Here is a 17,986-nt window from a genome sequence, read left to right on the forward strand (position 1 = left end):
TGGGTTAGCATAAGTGAGACTGATGGAGAAAATCGAGCAGGAGAGAATGCTGAAAGAGAAACTGAGAAATCTGAGCAACAGCACTGGGCAGAAAAGGGTTGGGAAAAAGATAGAGAAGGAGCTCTTTAGTGACTGTGACGAGATCTCTGTAACCTGGAGTGTTTGCGGGAGGCAGGGGAGAGGAACTTCTCGTGAGGGTTATCTGGAGCTCTTGACAAAGTGAGAATTGGCACTCTGGGTTCGAGGGGGAAAAACGTTTCACCATGCTTGTGACTGAAGTTTCCACTTGGGGAAAGTAATAACAGGAGGAGAGGCAGCCTATAATGCCCCAGTTACACAGTTTCAGAGGTGCAAAAATGGAAGAAATGAGTGGGGGGAAAGTGGAAAGAGAAGACCGGGAAGGGAGGGAAAAGGAGAACCTCCAAGAACAAGAGAAAGGGATGCTGAGAGTCAGCACCCACGGTGCTGGGCTGTCTTCCCCTCTCCATACACCTTCCTACTATCTAAGAGTTGCTACCTTCCCAAATCAGAGTAGCACCACACCTCTCTGTGTGGTGGCACGTTGGATCTGAACCAGCATCACAATGTCTTGGTGTAAAGAAATAACAACTGAGTTGTTCTCTGGTCCTCATCACATGGATATCTGAAGACTTAGTACACTATTTGTACACTATTTGAAGTGTACTAGACTACTACAGCTGCAGTATTCAGAGTAGGCACTAACTTTATGGAGTACTTCTATGTATCCTAAATGCTTCAAACAACTGAGCCAGAAGAAAGTGCATAGCCTTAGCCTTCAGACCTAGGACTAAGAAAAACTTTGGGATGGGAATCTGGTAGATGGAAAATTAAGTAATAAAGGCCCTGTTTTTTCTGTCACTCTAGCACCTAAGAGCAATACTAGGTAAGAAAGGGGTTACAGTTGCTAATTTTTTTTCTGAAAATGTTCTAGCAATGGTTTGGTATGGACAAAGAAAGAAGAAAATAAATGTTCTGAAAGTTCCACAAAGTAGGCAGGCTCTGAATCAAGTCATGAATCATAAAGCATCCTCACAGTTTACCCTAATAGCAGAAATACAGGTTTGGAAGAGGAAAACTGTGTGTTTCTAAAGGGCATAAAAAACCACAGCAATACAGCCAGAATAACAACAGTAGCACTATCTACAGAGTGCTCACTGAATTTCACAGAATTTCAGGGAAAAGTTAAGACACAGGTTGAAATCAGGCCCAGATTGGAGGTCCAAGCTCCCCTTCCCTGAAGGGCATCACTTGTCACAGATCCTGCTGCTCAGTGTCTCTGTTTTGAGCGGATCTGTGTCTGCTGTGGAAAGTGCAATTGCAAACTGAAATACTTTGGGAAAGTATTGATGTCTCAATGTGAGGGTAGGCTTGTGTTCTTACCAAGGCTGGGCCAGAGTTCAGAGTTAATAGGATTTATAATGTCTCTTGAGGGACACAAATTGTGAAAAAGTAGTGCTGGAAAACTGGGTAATGTGGCTGTGGAAAAGCATCCTTAGCAGCTGTACTCCACCAGCTGTACCAGATAACAGCTAAAAGGGAAGTCAAGTAAAGTAAGAAATAGTGTGGGAATGGAAACACTGAGTAGTGCTGCACATCCTCCTCCTATCAGGGAGTATGTGGCCCTGAGGCAACAAGAACTCATTGAACAAAGAAACTCACTGCACAAGGAACTCCTTGAACACAACTTTTAAGGATGTTTATTTGGATGCAGAAACTGCCTACAATTTTAAAATAAAATGCAGTTTTTCTTGCTTCCAGGGGAATCAAACTGCTACCTTTGACTCCCTTCTACATAAAATTCATCAGCCCGTTAACCCGTGTGATTATTGTTATATTTTGTCCCCAGCACTACTGCTTTAATTGCCTGGGATGTCAGTACATCACACAGATAATCTCACTGAGATCAGGAGCACCATCGAATTCACCAACAGCTCATGGTCTGACTCCTTCACTGTTAAACACTTTTGCACTGGGAACAAAATAAAAATCGCAATTCAGGCACAAAAATTCTTCACCAAGATGTGCTTAGATGGCCAGAAAATCAAACCATGTGTTAATCACTCATATAAAACAGAAGATCTGAGGCAAACAGAAAGGTGGGACTCACAAAGGTTTTAGAACCACAAAATGTGACTGAGAACTAATCTGTGTAAGCTCATATGAAACCCCTGGTGTTTGTAGCTCGTTATCAGGAGAGCCCTGGTGAGCAAGGAAAATATTTTCCAAGCTGGCACTTCTAACACATCATGTAAAGGGAGAGGGCTGCACATATAGAGAAAGAGAGAGGTGACCAGAACTAAAACCCAACCTTATTTGCAGGGCATATCTTATCTCCACACTCCTACAGGTGACAGTGAAATTAAAGAGGGGCAGAGAGGAAATTGCCCTGGTACATACACAGTGTGCCTACCCACAATGAGGGCAAAGAGAGTGAGTGCACAAGCTGCAACTTTTTTCTTTTCCTCCTTTTCAACTTTTCCTGGTTTGTTTCCATTTTCGTCTCCTTTTCCTTTTTCTTTTTATTTTCCTTTTTCTTTCTTTTATTTTTCCATTCCCATTTTATCTTTTTCTTGTCCCTCTTCCTTTCCATTTATCCATTCCCTTCTCTCTTTCCCTTTTCTTTTTCCTTTTCTGTTTCTTCTTTTTCTCTTCTTTTTTTTCTTCTTTCTCTTTCTTTCTTTTTTCCTTTTCCTTCTTTTATCCTTTTCCCTTTCCTGTTTCTTTTTCCTTTTCCTTTTCTTCTTTTCTCTTACTTTTTTCTTCTTTCTTTCTCCTGCTCTTTCTTTTTCTTTTCCTTCCCCTTTTATCCTTTTCTCTTTCCTTTTCCTTTCCCTTTTCCTTGTCCTCTTCCCTCTACCTCTCCTTTTTCAATCTCCTTTTCAGTTTCCTTTTTTTTTTTTTTTTTCTTTTCCAGTTTCCCTTTTTTAATTTCCTTTTCAAACAAAACCAAGCTGGGAGAAGCAGGAAGATTTGCCTGGCAGGCAGGTTTATATACGCTTCTGCAGCTCCAGCTCTGGGCTAACAAGTGCCACTTCTAGAACAGCCTTTTCCTTGGCTCATGTTTGATTTGCATCTTCATGTTCACATGCAGCCAGAACTAACCTACACTCTCTGCAGCTGAGGTTGGTGCTTGGTTTTCTTTACACCACAGATCAGGGCACCTTTTGAGGCCACATTCCTGCTTGCAAGCTTAAGTGTATAAGCATTTAAAGAAAAAAAAATTAGCCCACTCTGGGGATATAAATCCTCCACAGAGAAAAATATTAAACCGTGATGAGAGTAACCACTTTAAGAGATGTTCTTAGAATTTGATCCAAGATCTGTGTTTTTGCTTTGAAGCTGTCCTTTAGTTCAGATGGTATTTGTGAATCACTGCCTTGGAAAAAAAAAAGGGGTCTTTTGGCACATGCTTTAGGCTGATGACAGGCAAAATGAAGTAGATTCTGTCTCAGAAATCTCCAAAAATAATCTTAGGTTTGACATAACACACCATGTCATGAAGTGATATAAGCCACATAAGCACAAAGCAGGCTTTAAATTTAAAGAAGAATAATCCTATTTTCAGATAGGATACTTTCCATCCATTTGGATAACAAATATCTGATGCAGAATATAGGAATGTTAATGTTGAGGTCCCTTAAAACCTGCAGATCCTGGTAGCTGGTGGCTGTGGCAGCCTTCTTTCTATCTGATGTTTGCTCAGGCTATCCACACACACACATATTGAGCACACACACATGCACTGAAGATTTCTATCTGGAAATAAAGATCTGGGCTATTTTTTTTTTTTTTTTTAACTGTCTTTAACCCCTCAGCACCAGTGATCTGGAGTTCCCGATGCTAAAGAGTGATGCAAAATGCATTAATGCTTAGCACTGGGAAATCCCAACTCCTGGTGCCAAGAGGTTCATAAATATAGTAATGAAACCTCTTGACTCAAAGTGAGCACTATTTAACAGAACAAGCATGAACAGCCTTTAGGAGATTTTGCAGCTGGATTTGTTCCACTGTGTCAGAGCTGAACCTCCATGATAGTAGTTTTAAAAGACTGTGCATGGCTAAAAAAAAAAGAGAGTTTAAGGAAGCCAGGCAGACAAAAATTAAAAATAAATAAATCTGTTGAAAGGAAAAGTAAATACACCACTGTATCCCATACCAGAAAAAAAAATGCATCAAGATTCCCAACTATGAATTCAGTGACAGATGTCAAGGTCTTTGGGAAGTGTCCACCAAGCTTTATTTTGCACATGTTCCTGAACAACTAAAACGAGTACTTTGTGTGATAATTTACTAGCAAATCAGTATCAATAAATCAGAATCATGTAAGCAGTCATGTTTATTATATCCTTGTTGCTTAATATTCATGATAGTAATTTACTTTTATAGTACAGATTCATGTTATCTCCTCCTTTGCTGTAACTTTGAGACAAGCAAGCTGCAGAAGTAGAAGGTCAGGTAACCCTTTGAAGACTGTAAAAGTTCATCCTCTTGGAATTTGCCTGCTTAAGAGTTTGTGTTTTTTTAATGCTTTAGTGGCTCCTTAAATTATTTATACTATCATTCCTAACCTAGCATTATTTATTTAACAAATATCACTGCAAAATGATAGTTGCAAAGCAGTATATGGATACAAACTCTATAAATGAAGAATCCAAAAATTCTAGAACTGCACAATTGAAAATGGTCAGGAAATCTGGTCTGTATTTTAACAGAAACTCCTGTTTTTCTTTTTAAGAAATTAAATTATGCACTTATTTAAGATTTCTTGATGCGTTGCAATGGCAAGAGTGCACGGAAATTTACGTTAGGGTTTTTTATAATGTTAAAAAGAGAAAGAAATTTAATTCTTAATTCACCAAGATGTTTTGCTGTGTTTTCTCAGATTGAATTGAAGGAAATGAAATTCCCACTTCAGATCACTTTTCCCTTCAAGAGAAACACAAAGGAGTTATAATCTAAGTAGAAGTCAGGCCCAAACATGTAAAACTTGTTAACCAGGTTGGCAGTAATAGAGACAAGAGATTTTATCCACGGAACATGCAGTGTACAAACTACTACAGCTTCTACCTGTCAGTCCTACTGAAACACCTCTTTACTGACTAAGTAATTTAAGACCTGGTCTTTAATAGTGCATTCAGATTTAACTGAGTAGGACTTTTTTCTTTTTCATTTTCTTTTTCAGTTAAAAAACTGGATTTCAGCTGAGCCAGTTGAGGTACAAGGACCATACTGTCCCTTTAGTGCAGTCATAAAGCATGATAAGGTTTAATGACAAAGCAAAAATTCAAAGATGATGTAGCTGTCAAGATCTTCTCTATTATCTATAAATCAGAAATCAGCAAAATTCTTCATTTTCTTTGGATTTTTTTTTTATATTTTTCTGTGCTGCTGATCTACTTCACTATTTCACCTCAGACTGAGTTTATATGGCAGAATCATTCAATATGTGAAACTCTTCTGGTTAAAGACAGTCTATAATTACAGAATAGCCTCATTGGTATGTCCCCTTTTCTTTCAATTAAGGATGAGCTTTTGATGAAGCTGCATTGGTTACTGCACATAATCAATTGTTTCTCATCTAGGAACATATTTTTCGTTAGACAGGAGGTGGAGGCCACTCAAAAAAATATTACTGATTAGATGAATGAAGTCTAAACCTACCTCATCACAAAGATAACATCTAAAAATGCTTCAGGTTTATTTATGGCAAACAAAAAATATGACTAGGCTTCAAGAAATGATGAAGATAAGCAGACATAAAAGACATTTTTATTCTAAGTGTAAACTATCATTAAATGTATTTAGATTTATACCCTATAATTATTATGATTGTAGCAATTAATCAATCAACTGATTAACATGTAGGGTCAGCAGGACACAGTGATCTTATCTTGAAGCTTGAATTAATTAATTATTCCTTACTCTACATTATTATTTTCTACTTGTGTATGTTTTCTCAGTGTCCCTATTGACAAATATATATATATTTTTATTTTTTTTTTTTAACATGATGCATTGAGTCGAGCACGGGAAGTCACTGACGTGCATTTACTAATTTACCATCAGAATTTCAAATTAATTAAAATATTTTTAAAGCATTGCATAATTTTTAACTACTTGTTATATTCTAATTAGCAAGGTTCAATTAAATTGTTTTCAACGTAGCAACTTAAGAGCTCTCATCTCTTCAAGTGGAGTCAAATTCAGCGGGTGTATATTGTTGCAATGATATAATTCCGCGTTCATTATCCCACAAGCCAGAGAAGTCTTTCTGAGCAAGGGTTGTTTGTTTACCATATGTGGCACTTAGAGGATTTTCCAGTTCCACAGGCAAGCCTGCTGTCAGGAGTTCTTCCTGAAATTTGGCTACATTTTAATTTGTTTTATGCAAAATTATTTTAGGTCCCCGCCCATGGGGGTTGGAGTTAGGGGATCTTTAAGATCCCTTCCAACCCAAACCATTCTGGGATTCTATGGAAAACATCACTTCCCATAACCTCCTCCTTGTGCTGAACATTGTCTCCTCTCAGTAGAAATTTGCATCACCCTGAACTCTTACTGGCTCCAGAGGAGGCACCACCTTATCCTTCATGTTTGCTTCCTTCAGGTGTTTGCAGTTCCTTGCCATTCCTCTGGCATGCTCAGTCATGATTTAACTGAGATCCTTTGTGTCTCACCACATACATTTTTTGCTTCTATCACAGTGTTTGAGGTTGTTTTTTTTTCACTTAGTTTTAGGGGCTTTTGGCTTTCGTGAGTATCCTGACAATTTTCAGTCTTTTTCTCATACAAATGGGCTGCAAAACTGGATAGGACTTGTCAGTCAAGGAGAGGTGATTCTGTTTCCCCCCCCCCCAACAGTCAGGGACGCCACTGCAAATATTGTGACTGGTTTTGTTGTTCCACACACCCTCTTGCACCATCCCTGTGTCCAAATTCCTCCTGGTTATCAGCCCCATGTTTGTTTGACATCCCTGCTTCTTAAGAACTTGGTTTAGGGGTTTTAATGTTGGGGGTTTTTTCTATCTTACGTTCTCTTATCTTTTTCTTCTATTCCATAGTTACTAGTTTAAGGCAAGCCTAGCAAGCCCTGGTGGTGCTGAAGAAAGACATGAATGCTCTGTCAAACAGCACCTAATTCAGCGGATTGTCCCTAAAAACATTCAGATGCTCTGTGCTTGTAAACTCACATTTCTGTGCTGTTACCATCTACTGATTTACACTTTGCTTGTGCTTTAATGAATAAGAATAGAATTTGTATGCATCTGCCTCTCCTCACTTTCTTCCCTGTGGGACATGGAGTGGCCAGCAAGACTGTGGGCACGGTATGTCTTGCATGCCCTAAGTTATATTTTCCTTTTGTTTTTTTGTTTTTGTTTTTTTTTTTTTTTGTAAATGCAGGGCTGAAACTCCCCCAGTGCTTAATCCTCCTTGTTTCCTATATTGGCACTTCCTACCCAAAAAGAACATCAAGCCTAAGTTTGGAAGAAACTCCATAGCCCTTCAGATACCCCACTTTCAGGCAGGAAAGGGACAGGGGCACTTTATATACCTCCCAAGATATATCAGTGGCCTTTGGGAAAGGCTTCCAGGAGGGCCTGTCTCACCTTTTCTTTCCTTCTGGGCCCTTCTTTCTCCTCCTGTTCCTCTGCCTCCTGCCATAACCCCCATACAGACATGTACAATGCAGTTCTCTTCTTCATGTCTGATTTTTCCCCCCTTTTTTTTCCAGTCTGTAACACCCTACTGCAGTGAATCCATGTCCTGATTAGGGCTGTTGAGTTCTACTATTATCTATATAATCAAAAATAAAAGGGATGCTAAAAACCCAGCTGCTGGCTCTTTCACTGAGCTTCTCAGAGAAGTTCATATCCCAGCCTCTGGTGGTTTTATTTTTCCAATTTTAGTGCAGGAGATAGCAGTAATAGTAGTAGGTTTGGGGGTCTTAAATAGAAAGGGTAGGAGAAGCAGTTATCATCAAGCTTTAGCTTTGAAATGTAAACTTAGCAAAGACTTCCCTGATGAAGTATACATATGGAACTACAAAATGCCACTTTTTATCCATTTGTTTTCCTGACCATAACCACGTTTTCACACTGTCAGCATTTTCATTAGAAGCTCTTTTTGTCAGAGGTTTATAACGAGAATGTAAAGATTTGCTATGGGCTAAATCTCAATCCAAGAGCAAATGTTTATACCAATTCTGAAAACAATCAGCTTGCCCATTTGTAGTTATGCATGTGTTCATCATCTGTTACTGCTTGTCCAATGCTCTGCAACTTCTGGAAGGAAAAAGAGACATCTGGAGGGAAAAAAAAGCTATCCTGCAGATAGCACACTGTATGTTCTCCTGAGTTATTGAATAAGGTACTACAGAAATGCAGCTTTTCAGTCAATACAAATATTTTTTTTTTTTGGCTTAGGCCTGTCAAATATACTGCAGAAATATTTTAATGTATGGCTTAGACCGGTCTCCTTTTGTCCATTACTTGCATGGAAGTCGTGCTAAAAATTCACTGGCAATTATTCACCTAATGAACCGAGCCACTTTTGTAATGCCAGTCACGATGAATTCTTTGAAAATGTTTCAGCTTATCTTCTGGACCTGAGGGTTAACAGGGTTTTCCTGTCTGTCACTTCCACTGTGTATCAGTCATTAAGTCCCACGATGTTCTGGGGTTGAGTTAAATGTAAAACAAAATTTACAGACTTTACCCTTCTCTGGCTGTGTTGATTTGAACAAAAAGGTACATGGAGTGGGCACATATATAATGGTATAAAGATAAATTTTCACACAAAAAAAACCCCAGAAGCAGTCTCAAAATTATTTGTGTCTGTAAGCATTGCCTGTGCACAACATGACTCAATATAAAGTTTATCTGGGTAAAATTCAGAAATCATGTTATCATCACAGAATGATTTGGATTGGAAAGGAGCTTAAAGATCATCTAGTTCCAAGCCCTCTGCCATGGGCAGGGACACCTTCCACTGAAGAAATAAACATAAACCAGGTGCTAATCTGAAAGCTGCCTCAATTTTAACCCAGAAAGTGACAGAGGTTGGTTGTAGAGCAGTTCAGGAAGCTTTGTAGTACTTAGTATTTACATACAGTGCTCTGTGCTATTAAGTATTTACTTTATAATAGCATTAAAGTGATACTTACAACTCAAGTCTCTTTACTGAGCAGTTTATACTTTAACAGCACAATGAGCGAGTGCTGGAAAAGCGACGGGCAGATTGAGGTGTCGGTGCTGCCGTGTCGTGCAGCAGGACATGACCACCTAAGCCTGAGGCTGGGAAGGAAGCCCAGAGGGAGATGTTTACATCTCCATCAGACTCTGGGAGAGCATTTTCTCTGAGGTTCTTCTGCTGTTCGTGGCTCTGTGTGTGTTTGCAGCCTTGGCTCAGTTCAGGCTGCCGGACCTGTTCACGCTGAGGCTGCCGAATCTCTCCCAGTGCATTGCCCAGGATCTCTGAGCACCTCACTGAGGACTGGGGGTCCCATCACAGTTGCTGGGAATACAAGACTTCTGTAACTCCCACCATGTAGCAAACAGTGTAAAAAATGGGTGTTTTCCATTTTTAAAAGGTTTGGTCTATTCAAAGAAAAATAGAATCCTTCAGGGCCTTACCCCAACATGAGGCTCTCTTGAGTAGAAATCCCCACTGCAGAGCCATGCAGCACAGACAGCACCTCCAAATTCACCCAGTAAATCTCAGGGAAAAAAAACTTCTGACCCTTAGTGTTTCTCCACTGACCACAGTAAAAACTGAGTCATCCCATCCTAGACCCAGGTCCATCTCTCCATCTCCAAACTTAGCACCAACGTGGCTGCCTTTGCTTCTAAACTGTAATTAAAGCAGTTTGAAAAGTGTGTATAGACCAGCCTGTAAAGCCGTCAGGGAATTTATTTTTTCCTTTGGCAAATAATTCGTTATAACTCGTTGACAAATCATTGTGCAGACAATGAAAAGAGTTTTTTCAGGATGGTCATGGGCACACATCTGGTATGAATGTTCTCAGAAATATTTCTCCACAGTGCCATGCACAGCCCTTTTGGTTTTGGGTGATTTCAAGTGAACAAAAATGCTCACCTGTATATTTGTGAACATGCCGGCTCATCAGGAGATCTACTTGGAAAGAACAAAAAAAAATTAAAATTACAATTTTTTTTTTTTTCCGTTTTTTGGCTTGATTCACCCAGCTCTACTTTCGTCCAGGAAGCTTTAAGAACCTAATTAGTTATGAGCTAATTAAGCTTTGCAAAGTCATTGTGAGATTGTAACATTAATATAAATGTTTCACAGCAAGTAAACTGAGGCACACATTAATTTGTGTAAAGCAGGTCCCAAAGCAAGCAGTGACAGCAACAGCCCTCTCCATCCCATTCACCCACTCTAAAAACCTTTTTGCTCTTTCCAAGCTTCACATCTATCTAGTAAGGGTTAAAACAAGATTTTGAATCCTATACAAAATCTGTGCAAATATGTGTTCTGCATAAATCTGGGCCACAAAATTAATATACTTGTATACATTTTCCCCATCTGCTATATTGCTGACACATCCAGCTTGTAGCCCAGAATGTTTTAGAGAAGAAAGGGCCATCTCTATGTTTAGTGCAATAGTTCAAGTGGAGTTAGAGACTTATTGGTGCACTCAGGCTTCTCCACTAAACACAGAAAGCAGCTTGGGGTACTTAGGAATTTTTCTTCCAAAAATGCCAAACCGCTGGGTCTTGGTGGGGAAAGGAGGAGTGGTATTATTTATATATATACATATAGGAGGAGTTAGATTGCATATTTAGGGAAGAAATACATTTCTCTTTGTATTCTTTTACTCTTGTCAGATTAAATTACGTATTTAGTGAAGAAAGAAGTTTCCCTTAGTACTCCTTGACTCTTGTCAGCTATTATAATATATATGTGTGACTGTGTATGTGTATACATAACACTCATAAATTTTCCATTAAAAAAAAAAAAACCAGAAAACATTCAGACAAGGTTAAGGTCATCTCAAACCTCCAGGTATTGTAGGAGTAATTTTAGGGACTGTGACCCGGCCGAGACAGCTCTTTTCTAGTTTGTGACCCCAGACTCCCTCACCCTGTTGTGTGCTTGTAATATATTTTCCTATGTCAGGAGGTAAAGGAGGTGTTCTCCAGATGAAATAGTGTAGGAATGCTTTGTCCAGAAGCTCAGAAGTTGTGCTGAGAGCTTTATTGCATGTTAGGAGGTGGTGGAGCCTGTCCAGTGTCCCGTGTTCCCCTGGTGCACCCGCCTGCCTCTGCTCCAGATGCAATCAAATTGTGTTTTCCAGGAGGTTGGTTTTATATCCTTGGGAGGGACGTTGGCCTTCTTTTATTCTTTAATTCCTTCACCGTACCAGATTTTTATTTTTCGCCTTGTTTTTACATAGATGACCAATATATTGTGCAATTTTTAATTTCCTGGAATTTCCTGTTCCCAATTAAAAAAATAGTTGTATAGTCACTTCCTTTTTTTTTTTTTTTAGTGGTTTTTTTAACACTCTAATGGATGTTTGTGCTAATTGGACCTAGGGTATTGTGGCATGTCCATCTTGTGAGTTTATGGACAAAAAGCTGAGGTCTAGCTGAGCTGATTCCAGGTCATAAATTGAGAAGAATCAGTGTGGCAGTTTTAACTCACCAAAAGGCTCCTCTACATCTGGGAGTTATCCTGTGGCTTTAAGGTTGTTTCTTGCTCTTAGAGCCATGTAGCTTTACTGTGACTTTTGAGAATGGGGAAAAAAAATACAGAAAATCTGTGTGTACAACCTATTTCTTGTTCAGTTTGTGCACTGTGAGCTATCTGTGCTTCTTGTCATAAATAATAATGTGTCTACTTGCTTATAAAATGGTGTTCATTACATACCACTCTTTCCTTTGTAAATATATTTACTGTATTGGTAATGGGAACAGCAGGGTTGGCTGTACCACGTGCAGAAATAACATGGCAAGCTTACCTGACTTAATCCTTGTTATTGGTGATGGTGGTGCAATAATTAGATATAATTAGGGAACAATGCAGCAGTGTGAAGGTGGATATGGGAGGCTGTATCAGAAAGAAATATGAGATATTGTTATGACAATTTATCAACAAAAATACAACCGATAATTTGCATTTGAGTACTGTTGGGACTGGAGTTTTGTAAGTGTAGGTAGAGGCAGATTTCATAGAATCACAGAATGGTTTGAGTTGTAAGGGACCTTAAAGACCACCTTGTTCCAACCCCCTTCCATGAGCAGGGACACCTTCCACTATCCCAGGTTTCTCCAAACCCTGTCCAATACGGCCTTGAACACTTCCAGGGATGGGGCAGCCACAGCTTCTCTCAGCAAGCTGTGCCAGGGCCTCACCACCCTCAAAGAAAACAATTTCTTCCTGATATCTGATTGCAACTTCTGTTTCAATGATATCAAAGTTAGACAACACCAATTAACTTTCTTTTTCAGAATAGACCTGCTTAGTTCTCCAGGTAGTCTCATATTTTCTCCAACAGCCTGATCTTAAGCTCTACCATAAGTCACCTAGAAACTGAAATCCTTGGGAAAAAGGCAATGGTAGTTATATTTAATTTAAATTATATATATATATATATATATATATATATAAATTAATATAATTAATATATATAATATATATAATCTATAATGTATATTAAACCAATTGTATTTTCTTTTAATATATAGCCAAATAATACCCACACTACAATAGGGTGGGTGGCAGGGTTGGATTATACTTCCCATTCTTAAGATGTCCTCTTATTTTTCATCTTCAGCACATCAGAAATTACCACAATTACCCTGTGAAGTGTAATGACTGGGTAAGCTCCACTTTTCAGTTCACCATAGCCAGTTACTCAGTCATCTCTATTGATACAGCAACACTGTCTTCCACCAGACAGCGACCTCAATATTTGTCTTCTCCACACATTAGGCTTTCCCACATAGAAGCAATGCATCATATGTTTATTTGACTTCTGTGGCTTTTGCTGGTGACTCACACTGACTGCATGGTGGTGCTTTTGCAGGCAGCAGGAGAATTATTTTATCACTCTGTGTAGTAAATCCGATGTCCAGTAAAACATGAAAAAAATAAGGTTCTTCACCTTACCTATATGTCAGATAATATATTTTTGCTACTGAATAAGGCCTTCACTCTGTGATTTCTTAAATTTTTGTTTTCCTTTGGAACGTGAGATATACTTGAGGGAAAGATAAAGACTGACAAGCAAAGAAGAGAGAGAGACAAGGAAGGTGGGTGCAAAAGGAAATTGGGAGGATTAGAGAGAGACTTGTGTAAAGACAAACAAGAGATTTGGGTGCAAATAAGTGATTTGCTCGCTTTTGCATTTTGAGGCTTGCATGATGGTTGTGTACATGAAACCCTGGTGGATTTTTGCAGGACTCTTCACTAAGCAACACAAGCAGGTCTGATTCTCTCTCACAGAGAACAGTGACCCATGAAGTCCAGGAGATGATTTATTAATGCTCCTCATCAGGCTTTTCATGATGAATGATCATATCAAACCTCATTTTCAAGAGACACCATCCTGGACAGGAGATAAGTTATAATCACACACCAAAACATTCCGAGGGAACCCTCCCAGCCATACTGCCAGGCTCTGGGGAGGTCCCACAACTCCTTGTCACTGCAGCTCTTCCCACTGATGCTTATTAGTTCATTTCTTTCCACTTGAGCAGATCTCTGGGTCACCAGTTACTTTGATCAACAGAGAACCTTTATAGATTTGGGGTCCACAGTGCTTTTAAATCTACACTGAAGACATCCACAAATTTGAAATGGTGGTTGGCATGTTGTAGAAATAGTGCTTTCTCTTTCTTTTCCTCCCTCTGCCATGCCTTCATCTACTTATAATAAAAGGCACCGAACTGAAATGAAAAACTTCCATATAGGTCTTGGGTGCTGTTATTTCACTTGTGTGGAAATCAGTGGAGGATATTTCTTTTCCACCTTTTCATACTCTTTTTTTCCTCACAGCCTAGACCAAGCTCAGCTCAGCTTTGCTCCATCTTTTCTCCCCTTTGGTTCAGTCCTATTTCCAGCTGTCCAAACTACACCCTTTTAAATCTCGAATAAATAATACAAGGAAACTGTCACTATTTGAACAGCCTTAAGTTGCTTTTATGTGCTTTAAAGGGAGGAGCACACGGAGCAGGGGCTTCATTACCTTTGTGCATGACTCTAGGTACACCTCCATCATCATTTCATCACTTGTCTTACATTCATCATGAAGATCAGGGAGGAAAAAGGCTTTTCTATACTCACTTCATACTTCCTTGTGTCCCTTTTGTATGGCTCTTCCTCACACACTGCTTGCACAGAGGAGTCCACAGAAACAGAGGCACATAGTAAAGTGGGATTTCCCTTCATCCATTGCTCCAAGGAGAAGAGCAGAGCGAGCATTTCCAATGAGGACACAATACATCTTTTGCTCTGCTCTCATTTAAAGCATGCATGGTGCAAAACCAGGTTAGATAGGCACCCAGTGATGTGACTTTTTCCTTTTTCTGTTTGTCCTTTACACTTGCAGTTTGTAATTGGAAAGGTGTGAAGATGAGACACCAAAAATAGAGGGAGGAAGCCAGGTGCACAAGTTCATGTGCCATCTCAAAGAAAGAGGGAGCTTAAATCACAGCCAATTGGGAAATTTAGGTGCACAAAGTTCAAACTAATAGTAAACTAACCACATACCATTTTTTTTGGCAAAGCCAAGACCCCCTCCATTTGTCCAGAGTCGTATAGTGTGTGAATGGCTTTGCACGGGAAATGATTCTGAACTTTGCAAATAGCTTTTATTATAGCTCCTCTGTGACACTGCTAGAAAACAGATTAGATCATAGCTCATTTCTCTTTTATTATTCTGACAGTGATTTCATTTGTTCAGAACTTCCATTTTGCCTTTAATATCTCATATGCGGTCACATTTTGGGAGCTTTAGGATGTGTTGGTTCTGTGTGCAGTGCAACATGTCTCTCACCTTAGCCAACTCATTACAGAGAAGCATCCTCCCTAAATAACAAATATTAACAAACATGTATGAACTTCAGATGATACAATTCCCAATTCATTTCCTGGACTATATCACTGCCAGAGAAGGATCAAATAAAGAGCCTGCCTGATCCCTAAAATAAGGAATGTTAGTGTGGGAAAAGTCCTTTGTTTTATACCTATAAGGGGAAAACATATTAAACCCTGACCATGCAAAGATTAGAGCAGAGAGCCCTCAGCTAGAACTGCAAAAATAAGAGAGTTTGATAATCTGAAACGAGGACTTCAGCCAGTCATTCTCTCCTGCAGTACATTCCATTTCTGCCCTTTAAAGTCAACTGCTTCAGATGGTCTCAGAATGGATGTGTCTGGCCCCAAAATGAGGCCATTTAAAGCCTTATTATTTTTTTTTTTTTCCCCAGCAACATAAAGTCACTGTCCCATGGTTCTTTTCCTCCCACCTATATGATGCTGCCAGGGAGGCCTGACCCGGGATTAGGTCCTTCCCATTGGTCTCCAAACATTACAGCGACCCCTTTGTACTGTCGGTCGTTGGGATTGCCTGGAACAGCCTTCAGCCCGCTCTGAAGTTATGTTGGGCAACCATCCAGCAGAAAGCTGTTCAATAGGAGAGCCGAAAGGTCATTTTAGCACATATAATATGTTTCTATCCTAGTCCATGGACGGTAATTAATGATTTAAGCCTTAAAAACCCAGCTAAAACTGAACGCAGTAGAAATAAATACCAATAACCTGCAACCAAAAAAAAAAAAAAAAAAAAATCCCCAACATTTTGCAGGTCTAGCAAGGATCATTACAGTTAACTAATTTTTGGAAGTAGTATCAAAGCGAAAAAGCTCTGCAATTTTATTTTGTACATGTTTAGCTGTGACATTATGATGCTTTTTTCCCCATCTTACTTCTGGATCCTTTACCTACAAAAGCCAGCTGAGGGTTTTGGTTGTTTTTATGTGGGTTTTTTTTTTTTCCTTTGGATCACAAAAAGATTTATTTCTGTGACTGCAGATATTTTAAAATATATTTTAAATGTTTTCTATTATTCCCTCCTTCTGCTCTCCACACATGTTAAAATCCGCTCAGAGCAAGGGTCTGAGCGAAAGGAGCTGGAAAGGGCTCTGTCCTTTTTCTGGGATTGTTTTCTTTGTGAGCCTGTAAGTACGTTGCATTTGTGTGTGTGTGTGTGTGTGAGTGTGAGTGTGTGTGTGTGTGTTTGTGTGTGTGTGTACATGCACAGGCTTAGTCCTCAGGTGGAACTGTGGTTCCTGTGCTTTCGTTCTCGAAGCTGTTATTCTGGAAGGGAATGGAGGCAGCTGTGTTTACAGCTCAAGTCTTGGCATACATTTACCAGAATCTATTATTCATATCGTTCAGTATCAGGGAGAGATCTCAGGCCACCTGTCTATCTGACAAATTCACCCTTTTGTGAGCTTTCTGTTCATAGCAAATTATGTTCACATTGATGAATTGAGTTTTTATGAGCATTGCTAACTAACATTCTCACAGAAGGCCAGGGGCAATAGACTGCAAGTGTTTCTGGTCCACAAGTAAATGTTAAAAAGAAAAAACTGCCAGTATTTAAAGACAATTTGCCATGGAGGGACAGTTAAAATATTTGGCAAAGCCTTGATATTTATAAATTCAAGAATGTCCATAAATTATTACAGATAGTATGCTTGTCAAAAATAAAAAAATAATAATAATTCCATACTGCCCCCTGTGAGTGTGGAGGGCTCTTTAGTATTCTGTGTGTTAACAGGTAGACAGTGATCAGAGCTTTTACCAAATCCCTACCAGGGCTTAACACAAGGTGGGAACCATTTGGTTTTGCAAAGGGGATCTTCCCTTGAAAATTGTGCTGTAAAACACAGCGAAATGAACACAAAATGATGATTTACCTGGTCTTTTCATCATGGAGCTGATTCATACCCAAGGAACCCCTAGTCATGGGATCAGCTGAACCCTATAGATTGAAAGATCTGTAGTTATAGATCCAAGTATTTCCATAACGAGAGATTATTGTCAAGATGTGATGGGACAATTTTCCCTATGAACACCCAAACTCTTCATGCCCCTTACACAATCCATTAGTAGTGGAATCCAACGTCAAGGATGGAATGTGACCAACCTCTGAGAGCAAAAGGGAGTGAGCTGGGTTACCAGCCTGCAGATAAAACCTCTAAATAAATAAATAATCAACTGCATCAGGTAAATCTATTTACCATGATGCATCTAGGGCCATTTAATATGCCTTAGAGCACCTGAGACACTGCATGAAGTGTCCCAGAAGCTCCTCACTTCTTGGCACGGTTGGAGAAATAATGTGGATACAACAGGGTAGCTCCCCGACATGGTTAGCTGCCAGCGTCTAAGTGGCTGAATCCCACCACAACTGCCACAAGGATGCTCCTAGGAACCCACAAAAAAGAGGATGGCGATGACTGACGTTTCAGTAAGAGACCTGGCACTAACAGGAGTACCAGGAGAGCAAATTTCCAAAGGGGAAAAATAAAGCTAAAAGGGAAAAAAAAACAAAAAAACCAAAAAAACAACCAAAGAAACCACCTTTCAAAGGCATAAAATAAAATAAAAAAAACCCCAACAACAGTTTGGAGGGAAAAACGATGCTTAAGGAGGAGGACGCAGAGGAGAGAAACAGGTTGGTGGGTGCGGCGAAGCCACCTTGGCCCTGTCGCGCCGGGACGCGCGCTCGGCGTTCCCTCCATCCCTTCGCACCCGCGGCGGGGCCGCCTCCCGCCCGCCCCGCTCCTCTCCCGGAACGCGTGGCAGCCCTGCCTGTTGTTTTGATAGGTGCGAATGGAGCGGCTGCCCCTCGCGAGCTATATCTGCCGGTTCCAAATCTGTACCGCCGGGGAAACAGGTTGCGCAGCGTGGCCTGCTGATCCGCGCCTGC

General features: G+C 39.9%; 1 protein-coding gene across 4 annotated transcripts in view; it reads left to right on the top strand.

Moving 5' to 3' along the window:
* The window catches only part of ARHGAP15 (Rho GTPase activating protein 15), a 334,404-nt gene that overhangs the window by 280,912 nt on the left and 35,506 nt on the right, over positions 1–17,986 (top strand). The window lies entirely within an intron of this gene.

This window comes from Myiozetetes cayanensis, unplaced genomic scaffold (genome assembly GCF_022539395.1).
Source record: "Myiozetetes cayanensis isolate MyiCay16 unplaced genomic scaffold, myiCay2020 scf9, whole genome shotgun sequence".
NCBI classification, from domain to species: Eukaryota; Metazoa; Chordata; class Aves; order Passeriformes; family Tyrannidae; genus Myiozetetes; species Myiozetetes cayanensis.